The following is a 16,482-nucleotide window of genomic DNA, read 5'->3' as shown; positions in this document are numbered from 1 at the left end:
GTTGGCAGGGCCCCGCTCCCTTGAAGGCCCCAGGGGAGAATCCTCCTTTGACTCTTTCGGCTCCTGGTGGCTCCTGGCTTTCCTTGGCCTCTGGCTGCATCACTCCCATCTCGGCCTCTGACTTCACATGGCCTTTTCATTTCCTCTCTGTATGTCTCTTAGAAGGACACCTGTCATCAGATTTGGGGCTCACCTGGGTAATTCAGGGTGATCCCATCTCAAGATCTTCAATTGTATTGGCAGAGAACTTTCCGACAAAAGTCACATTCATGGGTTCCGAGGTTTACGATGTGAATATGTGTTTTTGAAGGCCACCGTTCAACCCACTGCAGTGAATGAACACCTGGCTTCCTCACTCCTTGGGGACACACAAGTGAGATTGAGGCCTGCCTATCTAGTGACCAACCTGCTCATTAATACACGTTTACTGACTCCCTTTGCTCCCCTGTCTCACACCCCCATTTCTTCACTGTGCTTCCTCAGATCACCCCCCAAATAGACTGTCTGTACCCAAATCCTTGTCTCTAGATCTGCTTTTAGGGGAACCCAAATTAAGACATGCCCTCTTCCTTCTAAGGCCCTTGCAAACAGCTGGAAGTCACATCTCAGCTGCTGCCCAGATGTGGTTTGCTCTGGACTACCTTGTGCTGTCTCATTCCCGGCTGATCTTTTTCTCAGGTGCTCCCGGTCAGTCCCCCAGTCTCCCTGGCCTGTCTCCTCCCCCATCACATTGCCCTTGTGATTCCACAACCTCATCTTTATCTTGGGGAGACCCCTAGCTGATGTGCAACCTCAGCAGAGGGGAAGTAATTGCAAAGGTACCTGCTGCCTAAGATAGTGGAGAAAGTATCACAGTCAGCATGTGGCTTAATTGAATTAAAGAAAAAAAAAGTCCTGCTCCTCTCTCAGCGGTAACTCATTGCCCTTGATGGGATGCAAATAGAGCTCATCACAGAAGCAAGAGTCAAGGCCAAGAGGCTTGCGGGGCTGCAGGCTTGGCTTTGGAGAGCTCCTGACCCAGAGAGGGAAGGGGCTGAGAGCTTGAGCCCCTGCCAGAGCTCAGGGGCTTAAGCAGGCCCCAGGCCTAGGGGAGAAGAAAGTAGGATGAAAAGACAAAGGTTTGGCTCTAGGATGGAGATCCTGACCCAGGAAGAAGAGGAGGAGGAGGAGGAGGAGTTAATGGCCTGACAGGTCACAGGCCAGGACAGTGACTGGGTCACAGGGAGCTGCGTGGGGGAGACCGCAGTGGGCAGTGCATGTAAATCACTCTTTCCACATCCTGAGGGGGTGTCTCAGGCCAGTGAGCCCTCCCTGCCAGCTGTGTTCCTGGAACTTGAAGGGCAGCAGAGGCTCCAGCAGCTGTGCCCCAGCCTTGGGTCCGTGGGGCTCTGTGCTGAGTGGACTGGGCATGCGCCCAGCTCACTGCACACAACGTGGTGCTTCCTGCTGGGTGACTCTTCTCCGGTGAGGGCTCCCTGAGGAATCCTACGGAGAGGTGAGAGGTGGGACTCAGGCATTACTGGGTGCCCCGGTGTAATGGCATCAAGACCCTGCTTCCGTCCCAACATAAGGGTGACCGTGATGCTCCTTCCCCATCAGAGAGAGGGAGGAGCTGTGGGGATGGGTCTGTTGGGGATATAGGGGGCTCCAGGGCTAGTGAGGTCCCCAGGGGAGAGCCACGCACCAGGTGTGTCTTTTGTCTGGGAAGTAAACTAACCAAAGTGGGGTCTTGTGTTTCCTGGTTGCTTAAGGTCCTTGTGTCACAGAATAAAGCAAAATAACTGGATTTTTGGTCCGCTAGGAAAGAATAGTTTTTTTCTCCTATTAGTATCAATACTTTGATTATAAGAATTGACTCAATCATGTGAGTGCTTTGCACTGTCTGTTTGTGTCTACGAGGTGCTTAGTAAGTACTTCCTAGGTTGCCTGCTAGGTGCCTCTGCAAGAGCCCCTCCTCTGCCACCCCCTGAAGACCTGTGTGCCACTGAGACACAAAAGGCGCCAGATTGAATACAACCTTGACCTAAGGTTGAGGGCGTTAACAGTTACGGCTTCATTCTGGGGGCACCTCGGATGCATGGAAGGTTATTGAGCTGAGGGAGAACACAGTCAGAGCTATGCTTTGGTAACAGACATTCATTGAGCACCTACTGTGTGTTGGGTCCTGAGTCAGGCCTTGTAAGGGTAGGGGAGAATTTTTGCTCTAAAGAACCTATGGAGGGCTTGACACAGGGACAGAGACTTAAATATCCAAAACTGAATGTTTGAACTAAAGGCCTCTAGGTGTCCTGGTCCCTCTGCCTAGAGCATTTATTCCAGCTTAAATGTCACTTCTCAGAAAGCTCTTTCTTGATCTTATTCTCATTTAAATTTGTTTCCCTTGTTACCCTCTCATGGCTTCCTCTGGTTTTCTATCATAGCATTTACTACAATTTTGAAAGTTTCAATTTGTCTTTCTAATCAGACCTTAAATTCTTTGGGGGCAGGATCCATGTTTTATTCATTTCTGTATGATGTCAAAGAAAAATTGCACAGGACAAAGTTAAACAGGCAAGGAAGACTTGATTTGAGACTGCTGCAACAGGGGAGAGAGGTTGAACTCAACTCTACGAAAGGCAGGAGGGCTTTCAAGCTCTGGGGTGAGCTAATGAAAAACTAGTGGAGGACATCTGTCTACATGATTAGGCCATTTGTGTTTACAATTACAAGTTTTTAAAAATAAGTGGTCTAAGCAAAGGGAGCTCAGGAGACTATAGTCAGGAAGAAACTGTCTAAGGTTTAGTCAAGATGAGAGGAACATTAAGGCCATGTTAGTCAATGACTTTCCACTTTATGCCACATTCCTCCCTACAGGACCTGGCAAAACCCCCCAGCAAATAATAGGTGTGTTTAATTTAAAATTAACACTTGAATGTCTACTTGGTTAATCTCCACTTCCCTCTCTGAACTAGGAGCTCCCTGAAGGCAGAGTTCATGCCCATCTCGTTCATTGCTATAAACCCAACGCTGTCTACTTGATTCTAGTTGGTGTTTAGTGAGTCCCTCTGGAACAAATGAATGCATGGATGGGTGAGGCCTGATGAGACAGAAGCATCAAGAATGACCTCCAGCTTCTCAGCCTGGGAGAAAGAAGGTAGTGGGTCAGTGGCGGCTGAAGTGTGGGTGAGACAGTGACGGGCTGAGAGCAGAACAGCTCTCTATTTGATCCTGGGCTGTCCTGCCGACTTCTTAGGGAGTAGGGGGCTGACGGTGTTCGGTGTCTGGGATGGAGAGGACTAAGGGAGCGGTGCTGGAGCCAGGGGAGGTGCTTGGGTGTGCAGATTACACTTCTTACTTGCTCTCTGTTTGATTTCTAACAAGGACAATAATCCTGGGGGCAGGGGTAGGGGTGGAGTGGGAAGTGACAATGTATGCTCTTCTGAGTTTATTTAGAGGACAGAGCTGCATTGAGGTTAGGACCCCTTCCAGGCCACCTCCCAGGCAGATGCATTTTCGGGCAGGTGATTACTTTCAGGGTCAGAGCCGTGCAATCAGCTCCTTTGTCAGTGGTGCTCATTGAATAGTTTTATCGAGCGCCTGAGGGTGATTTGTTCCAGCGCTGGAGTAATTGTCCAATCAACTGCGGGTCCCAGGGGAAGGCGGTTATGAAGAAAGCATCCCAAACATTTGTGATTGAGACCAGATGGCTTCATTAATTAGCTCAACAAACATTCATTGAGCACCTACTGTGTGTTGGGTCCTGTGTCAGGCCTTGTAGGAGTCAGGGGAGAGTTTTTGCCCTAAAGAACCTATGGATGGTTAGAGGGATAAACAGAAGAGCTCTTAGTCTCATATTTATCCCAGGTGCTCCGGTGACAGCCCCGAGGAGGAAAGGCTTCCTTCTGATGGAGGAGGCTTCAACATGGGACATGGGAAGATAGTGGGTGGATTGGGGTGCAGAGGAGTGGGACCTGACATTCAAGGTCAGTGACAAGGATTCTCTCCCTGACCAAACTTTGACTCTGTCTGGGCTCCTGAGCCCTCTTCTTGGCTAGGTCTCAACCTTGGCCTGTAAAGACTTGAGAAAACACTAACAAAACTTCTAACAGCTCAGGGTCACATCCCTAGGATGACTCTAGACCCCCTTAAAGGGCCAGTGCCTGCCTGAGAAAACTCAAGGCTGCCAAAAGTGTTGACTCTTCCAGCCGACACCTGAGGACCTGAGGATAGAGCCCATCTCCCAGTCTCTCTGATAACGTAGGAGCTTAACTTTGGTAGGTGTTAGTTAGCAAAGCTAGGTAGGTTTCACATGGATCAACATCCCCTTCCTGCTCTTTGTAATGTGTTCAAGTCCTTGTCATTCCCTTTCTCTCCTTTCCCTTTAAAATGCCCCGCCCCCTCTGTACAAATCAGAACAGTTTATTGCTTTCCCTACTGTCAGTGGTTACTGAGTAAAATCTGTCTTCTCTGCTTCAACTAATGTCCACCTGTGTTTATCTTTGACATCAGTTCTCCATGGAAAAATAAGAGGGGAAAACGGACCCACGCCATTGTTCAAAAGGAGGCCTTGTGGGATTTGGTCCAGCAGGGGATATAGCGAGAAAAGGAGCCATGGAGAAAAGGGGGAGCCAGATCCCATGGGGCCCTGCAGGCTCCAGCGAGAAGGTCAGGCCTTGAGGCTCACAGCCACAGAAGTGGAAGATTTTTAAGTCAGGGAGTCCTAGGACCAGAGCAGTGCCTGCTACAAAGCAAGCCTCCACTAAATGTTAATCGTAGCTATTATTATTTGCAGTTCAAAAGAACAGTTCCTCTGACTGTGGTACACAGAGAGGGTTGTGGCAAGCAAGGTGGAGGTGGGACAGCAGCAGGGAGGCTGCCGCAGGGGTCCGGGCCAGAGACGGCGACGGTCTTGCGTGGCTTGGTGGTTTTGGGATGAAGAGAAGTGACGGATCCCAGGAGAGACGGAGGAGGTCAAATTGGCAGGACTGGTGAATGGCTGGGGGCAGGGAAGGGAAAGGGGCAATTTGAGGATGATGCCCAGGTTTGTGGTGTGGGAGGAGGAGTGGGTGATGGAGCTGTTCCCAGGTGTAAGGCCAGGTGTATGTGGGGGTGGCTCACTTTCAGATCGCATTATGAAGAGCAGGTGGGGATGTCCAGTGTGCTGTTGGGTACGTGGGGCTGAGCTCTGCAAAGCCGACCTTCAGGGAAGGGGAGCTGTTTCTATTCCCTTGTTGCACTTGGTTTGATCCTGAGTTCCAGGCTTGGCACGCGGAACCTAGCACACAGGTGATTTAGTTTGGGTCGTAGGGGAGGAACAATTAATTCTTTTCTATCCTCTTTGGATCTCCGGCCGGGCCTAAGGATTAAACTGCCATAACAGGAGAAAAGCATACAAGGTTTATTACAGTTTTACATGGATCATACTTGGGGCCTTCACAGAAGAGTGGAGACCCGAAAACCTGACTGGTATAGAAACTTTTATGCCTTTTAGGCAAAGAAATGATAAATTTGTGAAGAAATGACAAGACAAAGGGGTTTGGGATAGGGGCTGTAAGTTGTGGAGAAACGAGTAGGGGTAACGTTGTCGGGGGGACCAGTTGATACGGGTTATTTTTATAAGTTTGTTTGTATAGACCCATTTCACCATGGATTCCAAATCTCTGGTGATAAAGACGTTCCTGTCTCCCTGGCACAGGGAGGGCGCCTTTCTCATGAGAAATTTTGTGGTCTGTTTTTAGGCAGAAAAGAGGAAGTCAGAGAGGCCTTCCTGCACCTGCAGTTTCTCAAGTGACTTCAGCTCAAAAAAATCAATATGACAGAGTGACATATTTTGAGGTGGCACATCCTGAACTCCTTGAGTTCTCCCAGGCTTTGAGACAAGGTTGAAGTGAAGGGACTTTATTTTGAAAGTGGTGGTCACACAAGTGGAGAAGTGAAACAGGGAAGGGACGGGGGGGGGGGGGGCGGGGGGCGGGGGGGGGGAGCAGCGTGTGTTTTGGAGCCAGCGCCCCATGGTGGTCGACATGGAGAAGCACATGCCTCAGGATGACCCCAGCAAGGGGCGAAGGAACTGGGCGTTTATACACCAGTCCCCTAGTCACCGATTGAGGGCAGCTCCTGGCAGCATTGTTCCCTGGCACATCTGGCCTGGCATACAATGAAATACCCAGCTAGATAAAATTGGTCCTCTGCTTAGTTTTATATCATATTAACATAATTAACGGCAACTTCAAATAAACCCAGTTCAGATCGGAGCAAATTATATTCATAGCACTGGGGATACAACCATAACCAACCTGTGAACTAGCAATTCCACATCTCACCACTTTGGGTTCATTACTTTGTTAGCAATGAACATTTATTTTATTTTATTTTATTTTTTTAATCCTCATCTGAGGAGATATTTATTGCTTTTAGAGAGAGAAAGGGGGTGGGGGAGGAGAGACAGAGACATTGATTGGTTCCCTCCTCTACAATTTGCAACTGGGAATCGAACCTGCAACCTAGGTATGTACCCTGACTGGGAATTGAACCTGCAACCTTTTCGGTTACTGGACAATGCTCCAACAAAATGAGCCACTCAGCCAGGGTATGAACATTTGTTGAACATCTATTATGTGCCAGGCCCCTACACATGGGTACTTGACACATATTATCTCATTTAATCTTTGTAATAAAAAACCCTATGAGAGAGGCATGGTTAGACACATTTTCAAGATTAGGAGGGACTCAGGAATTTACTCTTGTTGCAACACGTTGCAGCAGGCAGAGCCAAGTTGCAACCCATTTTCTTCCTTCAACCTTTTGCTGCCGCCCGGCAGGTAGAAATTACAAGAGCAATTTTAGCTCAAGTGTTTGGCTTATATTTGCATTCAGTATTTATTGATGTTCCCAGGCCCATCCAGTCCTTACTGTTGGGGCTTAATAAGTCCTAAATAATAATGATTTTCCCCAGATGAAGATAGATGCTTGTGTCAGCTGAGGCTGATTTCCACCTAATTTGCAGGGAATTTGTGCACCACTGTGATGAGCTAAATATTTATGCAGGGAGGATGCATGTACAAATCACATTTCCATAAGAAAAGATGCTTTAGAGGATCATTAAGAGAAGCATTAGCCAGGCTTAACCAGCATTATCCAAGAGTTAGCCATATTTAGGCAATTTTAGCATTTATGCCAGGGAAGTGTCTTTATTAAGAGTTGCCAAGGATTGCTGGAGGAGAAATCATTTTTGCTCCTCAGCGTTGAGAGATAAAACCTGGGAATATGGAATGGCTCTTTCTTCCAATGACTAATCCATCTCAGTGGAAGACCCTGGGTGAGTTGCTCCTTCTCTGTGAGTCTCGGTTTCTCAAGCTGTCATCTATTGGATAGGATTAGATGTTCCTTAGGGCCCTGCCCTCCCCATCTTGTAGTTCTCTGCACGGCTACTGTGAATCTTGTCTTTTTATTTGCACCGAGGAGCAGGCTGTAGCCTGGACCGTCAGCCTTCTTGTAGAGGGAAATAAGTCAACATTTAGGCTACCCACTGTGTGCCAGGCACCCACTATGTGCTTTATGTCCATCAACTTCATTACTCCCTCACAGCAGCTCAATGGCATAGCTTTTATTTCCATTTTATAGCTAAAAACGAGTAAGTTGCAAGTTAAGGAACAACTACTTTGGGGGTCACGCTCCAGTCCTTCCCACCCACATATAAGTTAGTTGAGCAAACTGTTTTCTTTTGGGTACCAAGGGGCACAGAACATAGGACTTGGAGGCATATGGGCCACAAGGTTAGAATTCTGCTTCCCCAAGGTACCAGCTGTACGGCTGGGTGAATCACGTCACCTTTTCAAGTTTTGTTTCCTCATCTGCACCCACTTGCCATATGATCTCCATGGAACAGGGCTATTGTGTGGTTTCTATAAGAAACCGCTTAGCTCTTTGGTGCTGATCTGAATGATGATAGGTCATCTCAGATGGCCATGCTCACTGCCTCTCTGGGGAAGGAAGCAGCTCTATGTGTGGCCCTGGCTTTGTCTCCATCCTTGTCCATTTGAATTCCTTAGCCCAGTCTTACCCAAGCCCTGGTCTGCCTGACTTCTGCCTGTGGACATGGTGTACGGCTGGAGATGCGGGTTCAAGCCCCAGCTGTTCCAGTTTCTACTTGTGTGACCTGGAGTCACTCATTTGATTTCTCTGACAGTCTATTTCTCTTATGTTAAATGGGAGATGATTTTACAGATTTTGTTTCAGACTTTTGTAGTTGATTAAACTTCATGAAATTAATTGCAGGCTGAACCATGTTCTGCCCTCACCCCAGGGAATGACCTCAGGCCTTCCGAATGAATTTCTCTGTGACCTTAAGAGTTCCTGGGTTCAAGAGTTCCTCTGGCTTTGTCACAGAGACACAATGGAACCAGCTGCTTCATTGGTGTCAAGAATCAGGTGCCTCAAACAAGCAAATGGGTGAACAACTTCCCTCAAGTGTTGGTTTAAAAAGACTTATTTCTTGCCTGGCTGAGACAGAGTTTCATGTCAATGTATCTCAATTAATGCTTCAAAACCCTGTACCTAGGCACAACCTGCTCAGGTCCCAGAGCCTGCAGGTGGCTGCACTGGGACCCAGAGCCAGGTACCCCAGCGTCCTGTCTGCTGTGCCTACTCACGGGCCCACGCTTTGCTTGGAAGTCAGCTTTGCCATGCCCAAGATCCACAGCCAGGTTCCTCTTTCCATTTTCTAATGAGGTTCTAATATGGCTTTGAAAAGATATTTCAGGAAAATTAGAAAGTTTTAAAAAATTTAGAGGTATGGGCACACAGGGGACTTCAGAAACATACACACTCTCTCACATAACAGCTTCATTGAAATATAATTTACATACAATAAATTTCACCTTGTAAAAGAATACAGTTCACAAAGAACTTATTTGCACGACCCATGGACATGAACTGGGGGGGGTGGGATTGCTGGGGGAGGGCGGGTGCTGGGCAGAGGGGAGCAAAGGGGGAAAAATTGGAACTACTGTAACAACATAATCAATAAAATATACTTTAAAAAAAAAGTTAAAAAAAAAGAATACAGTTCAATTTTTTAGCACATTCACAGAGTTGTACAACTATCACCACTATCTAATTTTACAATATTTTTTATCATCTCTCAGAGAAACCCCATACCTCTTAGTAAGTCAGCCCTCAGACATCCCTGGCAACCACTGATTTACTTTCTGTCTCTGTGAACCTGCCTATTCTGCAAGCGTCATGTAAATGAAATCATACAATGTGAGGCCTTTTGTGCCTGGCTTCTTTCGCTTAGCATAGTGTTTTCAAGGTTCATCCATGCTGTACGTGTATTAGTATTTCATTCCTGCTAAGGACAAATAATATTCCATTGTATGGATACACCGTGTTATCTATTCATCAGTTGAGCTGATGGATGTTCGGGTCGTTTCTGCTTTCCAGCTGTTATGAACACTGCTGCTGTGAACGTTCGTGTGTATGGTTTTGGGTGGACATATAATTCCATTTCTTTTACGTACTGACCTGGGAATGGAACTGTTGGATCATAGGGTGACTCTGTTTAACATCCAGAGGAACGGTCAGACTGTTTTCCGATGTGGCTGCCCCTTTTACAACCCCACCTCCAGAAACTCTTGTATGGTTTATGTTGGTTGAAATGGGTTTGCAGATGCTGACAATTTATTTGAGCTTCAGGCCCAATTTGCTTCAAAGTCTCAGAGGAACACTCAGATTGAATGAAAGGACTGAATTTAGCATGGATGGCCAGAAAAGACCTTCCAGAGTCTACACTGTGGTATGCTAAATATCCTGTACTAAAATTTAAAGAACAGTCTTGGATTTGGGTTTTTGAGTAGGAGCTGTGATCTAGCACAGAAGAACTGTTTGTAGTTGTACCTGTCTTGCTTAGAGTTCCTTTTGATGAGACACTGAGACAGGGATTTGAGTCCAGGTTCTCTCCTTGGGAGGCGATCACAGGAAACACCTGTTACAGAAGAACGGAGAGAATGAGACGGGGAAGAGGAAGGAGGCCCATAAGGGTGTTAGCAAGCAGGGCCCCACTGTGGGCAACTGGAGCTCAATTCAGCTGGGGAATTCTGGGGTCCAGCACAGAACACACCTTGGAATTTATCCCAGCGGAGGAACGAAGAGGCTGGAGCATTTATCCACCACTTCCTGGTATGTCAATTGCTTGCGGGCTGCTTCTGGGGGTTTGCCCTGCACACCTGCCTTGCCTGTACCCATAGCCACAGGCAGTGAGTTGTAAGGTTTGCTAAGCAGCCCTAAGTGTGCCAGCATCAGACATGGGACCAATCCAAAGTGATACCTGAGTAACCCACCAGTGGGCCATCTCTACCTACATTAAAAAGGCCTGGTCACAGTGTCGCATAAGGCTGTCTCTGTTGACTGAAAGGAATCAAAAGGAGGAGAAGTAAAATCTTTTCCTAACCCCCTCCCTGCAGTTGGAAGCACAAAGTTTCCAGAACCTAGGAAATACATTATAAATATATAATTGAAGTTAGAGGCTGTTCTTTAAGAAAGAAAAGAATGGGGCAATTGAAATGCACTTGCTGAAGTAATCAGAGTTGAGAGGCAGGAATAGAAATGGAAATTAGAATCTGCCTGGAGACAATTTGGTGGGATAATCAAGGGCTAGGAATTATGCCAGTTCCCCACAGATCAAAGCTGCTGGGCTCCGCGGGGCCCTGAGCGCATGTTTATCTTTAGGCCCCAGGGGAAGGAGAGCCCATGGGGCAGCAGATTCCAAATGCCTTTGGAGACCAGTCACCTGTGACGCATGATGGAAACATATGTCTGGGGTCTCACTGCAGAATCTCCAAGGGTGGGGCCTGGGAGTCTGTATTTAACAAGCACCCCGATGACAGGGAGTCAGATCTGGGGACCTCTGAGAAGCAACAGTCATACTGTAGATAACGTGCCAGACATTTTTGGAAAGTGGCAGGAAAATAGACGACCTACTGAGCTCCCTTAGCCTTCCCCATGGCCCTATTTACATTTCACTGATTGCTGCGCCTTAGCCAGCCCAGCTAGCCCAGGCCTTTGCTCCTCTCCTGGCTAAAGTACTGGACAGGAAGGCAGGAATGTCTGTTGGGTTGGATTTTAATCCTGAAAACTGGAAATCTTGGACTGGTAGGTCCTTTCTGTAAGGCCTGGTCTCAAAGAAGCAAACAAATAATCAAACCGAATCTAGTCAGTTGAAAGAGATACCAAAGAGTTGCTTTAATCTGAGTATCTCTAAAAACCCAAAAGGCCATTATATACTTCCTTCACTCCACTCCCCCATCAAACTTTTCTTAGCGTTCTGGGCTGAATTGTGTCCTCCCCAAAATTCATGTTGAAGTCCTAAGCCCCAGTGACCTCAGAATGGGACCTTTTTTGAAGACAGAGTTTTTACAGACATAACCCAGTTAAAATGAGGTCTTCAGGGTGGGCCCTAATTCAATATGGTTGGCGTCCCTATAAGAAGGGGACATGTGGAGACAGACATGCATACAGGGAGAAAGCCCTGTGAACATGAAGACGGCCATGTTCAAGCCAAGGAGAAAGGCCTGGGACAGATCCTTACCTCATAGTCTCAGAAAGAACCAACCCTGCCACCACCTTGGTTTCAGACCTCCAATCGCAAGAGCTGTGAGACTGTGAGTTTCTGCTGTTGGAACCACCGGGTCTGTGGTATTTAATTACTTAGCAAACTCACACTGTTAGCGCTGTCTCCAGAGGAGCCTCCCTCCCAGAGTTCGCCCCGTCCATCTTTTCTGTCCATCTTCAGCACCTTCCCTGTAACGCAAACCTCTGGCATCTCTCTGGACTCCTGCAGCAGCTCCTAATTTGCTTTTCTGCTTTTACTCTGACCCCCTGCCGTTTTTCTCCGTCCAGCCACCAGCATCAGGTTTTATAAACACACCTCTGATCCTGTCTCTCTCCTGCTCTGAACTCTGCTGGGGCTCCCTAAGACTTGCAGGGTAAAGACTCAGATCCTCAGTCATAAGACCCTGCGGAGTTGAGCCTGGCCTGTCTGTTACCTTCACTGAATGTCACTTCTCTTCCTGTGTCCTTTCACACTGGTCTTTTCTCGGTCCTGAGTTAGCCTTTCTCCCTACCCAGCCCTTCTCCAAGCCGATTCCCCTTCTCTGATGAGGCCTCAGTTAATGCGATTCCTAGGGGGTGACCAGGTTAGATTTTTTTTTTTCCTGTCATAGGCTTTCTTAATGCCTTGATCTCTTCCATTGTAACAGCCACACATTTATAACTAATAATTTCTGTAATGATGGCATGTCTTATCAGGAATATAAGCTCCATGGGGGCGGGGATTTTTGTTCTCTTTGTTCATTTCTGTTTCCCCAACATCCCCCTCTGGAACGGTGCCTGGCATGTAGTAGGTGCTCAATTAATACTTGTTGCATACACAAATGAGTGGAGCAGAATTACCAGAAGGGCATGGACAGGTATGTTTTATTCATTCCATTCTTGTTTCTCCAGTGCTCAGAGCAGTGCCTGGCAGAGAATAAACTCTCTGTGCGTGTTGGGGTAGCAGGGAGGGGTCATCAGTGGGATGGGACCATATCTCATCAGTCAGAGCTTCCCAGGGTTGGACTCCCCCGCAGGGAGCTCTTGGTTCCATGAGTGAGACCCTCTTGCTGACAGGCCAGTGTGACACAGTCTGGCATAGCTGTGCTCAAATATACCCAGAGGGCTGCTTGGATAGAGTCAAAGAAAGGGACATCCTGGGTGGAATGGAAGAGGGGGTGGTTGACACGGATGGTGGGGGGAGCTTAGGGGCAATTTTGGAGCTGCGAAGAAGGTTGCTGAGGGACAGGTTTTCCAGGATTCCCTAGGTCCTGCTGGCTGAGGGTGATGTGAGGGCTTAGTGAGCAGGCAGCTGAGAGCCCCCCATAGCTCACTCCCAGTGCGTGAGCTCTACACGCAGTCGAGGCCTCTGCTTGTTGGGCGGTGTCTCTGGTGTTAACCATGGCATGTATTGTGTTGGGGCTCCCCCACTTCCCCAAGCTGAGGGCAGCATGGAATATCTGTTTGAGGCTTCCACTTTAGAAAACAAATTCCTTTTCTCTCAAGATGTCCATCTCTGAATTCCTGGAAAGCTGGATTTTTATCCCTTAGGTTCTCCAGCAGACAGGTGTCATCATTCAGAGACCCCGTAGCCTCGCCCCTGCAGGGCCCCGCCCTCCGAATCCCTCCGTGTCTCATCACCCTGCACTTCAGGCACTTCAGCACATTGCCAGGCTGTTTGAGTTTGAATTACAAGCAGTCAATTATGTTTTTAAGGGAGAGGAAAGGGAAAGAAGAATCCCACCCCCATCCTACCAGAGCTTTCCTGGGAAATGTTCACAAGCATCCATGACTTGGTGTGCAGATGGGAGCTGGAGCTGAGAGAGTCCAGATGACCGACCGAGCTGCTGGGAGACCCCTGGTGGTCAGGGCCCCGCCTGGTGGGCTCCTTGGGCACCTGGAGTGTCTGCCTGCCTCCGTGGACGCCTTCCGCGTCCTCTCCCTCTCCCCAGCCACAGGGCGTGGCTCAGGTGTCTTTGATTGAATTAGTAGCCCCTCAAGCACGACACAAATGAGATCAAATCAGAGGGAAAGTGTAGATGAGAAGATGGGAAGATTTACTATATTAAAATGTTCACTATGGCGTCGCGGTAATTTACTGAGATTGCTTTCTGCTTTTCTTGATGCCGCGACAGGAGAATCAGAAAGACCGAGTGCCACCTGTTTCGGCTTTTGGTGTTTTCCTTCCTGTCTTTGCTCCTTCCAAGTAGTGGTCTTCTTCCCTCCAATGGAAGGCACTGGACTCTGTATCTCAGGTCAGCCTTCATCAAAGGGACAAACGCTTTCCTCCCAGGCTCCATCAGCTCTTTGCTACAGGCTCACAGCAACCCAGTCTCTGTGCCTCAGTTTTCTCATCTGTAAAATGGGGACAGATGTGAGGGTTCAGTGAGTTACTATTGATAAAGCGCTTCAAACAATGCCTGACATGTAGAAAGCACTCAGTAAATGTTAGGCATTGTTATCACAAATTTATAGAGTTGGGGGAGAGAAATAATCAGCGTGTGTATCAGTCGGGATTCTGCAGAGACATACAACCAGTAGGATCTTTATGTTTGTCTCTGCCTCTGTCTCTAATCTATATCTCTTATCATCTGTATCTATATCTATCTATAGCTATATTGATATCTATATCAATAGTTATATGTCTATACTCATCTATATCTATTTCTATATCTGTGTCTATATCCTCTCTTTCTCTATCCTTATCTCTCTATCTCTGTCTATATTTATATACCTAAATTTATTTCTAGGAATTGGCTCATGTGATTGTGGGGGCTGGCAAGTCGGAAGTCTGTAGCGCGGGCTGGCAGTCTAGAAGCTCGGGCAGAGCGGAGCTGCAGTCTTGAGCAGAATTTCTTTTTCCTCAGGGAAACCTCAGTGTTGTTCTTAAGTCCTTTCAGTCGATTGGATGAGGCCCGCTCACATCGTGGAGGAGAGTCTCCTTTACTTAAAGCCGGCTGATTGTAGCCGTTCACCACATCTAGGACAGCCTCCGCAGCAACACCCAGATTAGTGTTTGTTGGAGGAACCGGGACTGTAGCCAGGCCAAGTGGACATCGAAAGCCGGCCATCAGACCTGCACAGGCCGGCCCAGCCTGACCCCTGGGAAGCTCCTTTCCTCCTCTCACACATCTGCCTCCCCTCTTAGGACGCCCCCGCCTCCGTTTCTGACCTCCCGTGTGGCTATTCTCTGTCCTGTTTATTTCCTGGAGGTAGGGGAATGGGGTTGTCTTTTGGGTTCTGGGGAGGAAGACCAGAGCGGGGTCTGGGCACACGAAAGCAGCTTGCTCTCCCTTCCTCCCACTGGTCCTGGCTGTTCAGTGAAAACTCAGACCTCACCCACTGCCAGGGTGAATCTTATGCAGCTTTTGGAAACACATGAAGCCCAAAGAGTGTTTTCTCCCAGTCTTGAGTTACATTAAGCCCCCTTTCCTTGTCCCTTGCTCTGTCCAATTTCTTTTCTGCCCTATCCCAAAGGCTGGCGACTGTCACCCAGCCTGGAGTTATACATTCCCTAGCCCCCACGGGCTCATGACTCTTGAGCAGCAGACTCTTCATTACACACAGCTTGCCAGTCTTCCCCAGTTGTAACATTTTATTTTAAAACAGTCTATGCTACGGAATTACAAATGAAATCATACATTCTGAGGTTTGCCTCAAAATAACACAGGAGGGGGAAGTAGGTGGGGTGCATTTGAAATTGGATCAACCATAAATAGATAGTTATTGAAGCTGGGTGGTGGGCATGTGGGGGCTCATTATACTGTCGTGTGTACTATTGAACAGGTTTTACAGTGTTCTATACTGAAAAATGTAAGGAAAAAAGAAAACACCCACATGACTCTACAAAGTCCTTGAGTATTTTTTAAAATACTGTTACTCAAAAATACACTCAAGGTTGCATGGATGTTTGATTAAAATTTAAGTTTTTAAAAATATATTCTTAACTCTTTAACCCTTGAGACCACAGGATACGGTCGGTGGTGTAGCGACGGGGTTGTCAGACTCTGTAAAGGGCTGGAGAGTGCGCATTGTTGGCCTTGTGGGCTGTGCAGTGTTGGAGCAAGCCGGGGCACTGTGTAGATGATTGTGCACGGCTGTGTCCCAATGAAACTTCATTTATGGACACTGACATTTGCATTTTATGTAATTTCCACATGTCACTAAATAGTCCTCTTCTTTTGATTAAAAAAAATCATTGCAATGTATAAAAAGCATTAGAAACTTGTGGGCCTTACACCAATCAATGGTAGGCTCTCTCTGGCTTGCAGGCTATAGTTTGAAGACCATGTTATAGACAATCGGTTAACAAACTGGAGAAGACCAACAAGGTACTTGGGTCTTCCAGGGTTGATCTGTTTTCTTGGGCAACCTGGGAACTAAAACTTCTTCTGCCACTTTTGTGCATGTTAAAATAACCAAACCAAACCAAAACACCCAAGCCAGGTACAGTGGGTGTTGATTGAAAAAGAATAAAAAAATTAAGGTGACGAAAGTGAAAGTCTCTTTTCTCATTGCTCAACCCTGGACACTACCCAGAGGTAAGAGCTGGGGTCCCTGCTCTCCAGGATCCCAGGACATAATTCTCCATCCCTCTTCTTCTTCCCGAGAAGGCCAGACATCACATCAGTGCTGCTTTGAGGACCAAGCAAGAAACAAAAATAAACTGACCATTTCTCCAAACATAAAGAACTATATAACTTACATGTTGAGGATCAGCCCCCTCACTGGCAGATGAAGTCTTGTTCTTATTTGATAAACCAAGAAAGAAGGGAATGGTTATACGTCTGAATTGACATATGTCAGTGTTGCTCCAAAAAATATGTGGTTTATGATACCTGTGACCAGGAGCTTAATGGGGACCCTTGGGCCGACTCTTCTTCTTGCCTCAACTTCCCTGGCCCCATGTGGATC

The sequence above is a fragment of the Furipterus horrens genome, unplaced genomic scaffold, assembly GCF_987537825.1.
Source record: "Furipterus horrens unplaced genomic scaffold, mFurHor1.1.pri manual_scaffold_8, whole genome shotgun sequence".
NCBI classification, from domain to species: Eukaryota; Metazoa; Chordata; class Mammalia; order Chiroptera; family Furipteridae; genus Furipterus; species Furipterus horrens.
Note: the sequence above shows the minus strand (reverse complement) of the source record.